Consider the following 2,176-nt stretch of genomic DNA (forward strand, 5'->3'; position numbering starts at 1 on the left):
CTTGAAAATGTAAATAGGTATTTCAAACAAGTTATTAAGTGATTCTAAAAGCATTAGAAATGAAAACTACAGGCTGTTAGAAGGGAGAACATAGTTCACTTCTTCATAATCTCAGAGTCCCCAAATATTTGAGTTCAGTTTTCTTAAATCGGTAGCTTCTCTTGATGCTCTTATACATGCTCTACTGTCTATGTGGAGCGCATTCATTCTGCAAATAGTAAACAAAAACATACATTTCTGAGGAGCTTTAATGGTGGATGGTTCAAGTCAACACCCAGTTCTGTTAGAAAATATAAGCACCTACTGAAAACATTAATAGGGCTATAATTTAAGTGCTGGGATTGAAATTAATGCTGAGAAGCCTTTGATTATATTAGCCTACTTAAGTTTGGGCTTTCTGAAATGTCATGGAATAAACTATGATCAAATATTTGAATCTCTGGCATCACCTAGGGTTAAGTATGCTTGAATATATTCATTCTTCATTTCTGCATCCCAAAGTCACATATACTTGCATGTCCAGCATGATTGAACATCCTCTCTCAAAATTGAATAGTTACAGTTATACAGGATGGGTACAAATATCTTCCAAATGCTTGGCCTATCAAGGATTTATTCCAGTAACTTCCAAATTCTAAAACACTTTGGGGTTCATCGTCAGCAAACAGACTTCAAAGCAATCAAATAAGTAGCAAAATCAGATTTGGATTGACACAGGTAGTATTAGGTTAAAATAGATGTACTCAATTACCACCTAGTTAGCCAAGTTCTCTTAGAGGCTATCATGGAGTTTGTTAAAAACCAAAAATTTACCTAGACCCAACAATCTTATTTTTAGGTCTTTTAACACTTATAGGGAGTTAGAATTAACTAATGATATTGTGCTTGTTAGAAGTAACACAAAAGATAAAAACATAGATTCACATTTGGGAAAAATGACCCAACTAGCCATTTTCCAGTACTTGATCTCATCACACACATTAAGACTGTATTTCAAAGCTACCATGTAATTTCCTATATGATGTATATATGGCATATCCTACAGGAATGTGATAAGCTGTAAGTAAAACAGCATCAGATAAGTTTTTAACACATTGCACTCTTATGCAGTAATTATGATGCACTTGCATTCAAATGAATTACTGTTTTCCCCCATACACAAATCATTGAAATGATGCTGTTAAATGCTTAAGTCTCTAAAACTTCTCAGATTTTTAAGAACACCTCACCATTAAGTTTCCAGTTATTCTGTTTCACTTTCAAGTTGAGGTGTGATCACAAATAATACTAAACTGCATCTTCCAAATTAGTCTTGATTAGTTTGAAAATATTTGGGGCTCTTGTGAGACTGCCAACTATTTGTAGGGAAGACAGGGAGGAAAAAATATTGAGCCCTTAAAATTAAGTCACTTGATATTTGATTTTCTTATCCTCTCCCTCCCCAACTCTTATGATGTATATAGAGCACTGTTTTACTCTCCTAGGACAACTGTGATCTTTCTTTTTTAAAAGAAGTTCCAATACTTCACCCACACAAAACATATCACTGGATTTTTCAATTTCCTGGTGTTACCATGTTATGTTGACAAAAACAGACATAAAGCCTTGATTTGGGACACTTAGGGAAATAAGTTATAAACAAATTTATTACTCAAATTCCAAGGGAAAAAAATCTCAAGTTGGAAATCATTCTTCATTTATTGGCACTACTATGTAGAAAACATTAAATTACTATTATCAGTGAAGTACTATCACATTTATTTCAGAAATGAACTAATTTAGATAACTAATGCCTATAAATAGCTAATAGGCAAACTGAAAAGTTTTATATTTATTTATAATTTACTTGAATGAGATCCCATCCTTAAGTCTACTAGATTAATTCTCCTTAGCTATAAAAACGATTATTTCACCAACCTGGCCTGGGGAGTCAGGAGAAATCAACAGGTAAGGTAGGAACTGTGAAGAAGATGCACTGTTTTCCCAAATGCATGAGATCTTTTCTCCTGGAAATAAAAGACCCCCAAGGCCTCCATTGCACTTTTATTTGAATGTACTATTTGGGAAAATAGTCCCAAAAGGCCGGTATTTCCCAATTTAATCTGCGATCATAATAAAACAAGCAACAAAGCAGTGTTTGGGATTTCAGTTTCTCACCCTTATCACCAAGACTCAC

The sequence above is a fragment of the Callospermophilus lateralis genome, chromosome 16, assembly GCF_048772815.1.
Source record: "Callospermophilus lateralis isolate mCalLat2 chromosome 16, mCalLat2.hap1, whole genome shotgun sequence".
Lineage (NCBI taxonomy): Eukaryota > Metazoa > Chordata > Mammalia > Rodentia > Sciuridae > Callospermophilus > Callospermophilus lateralis.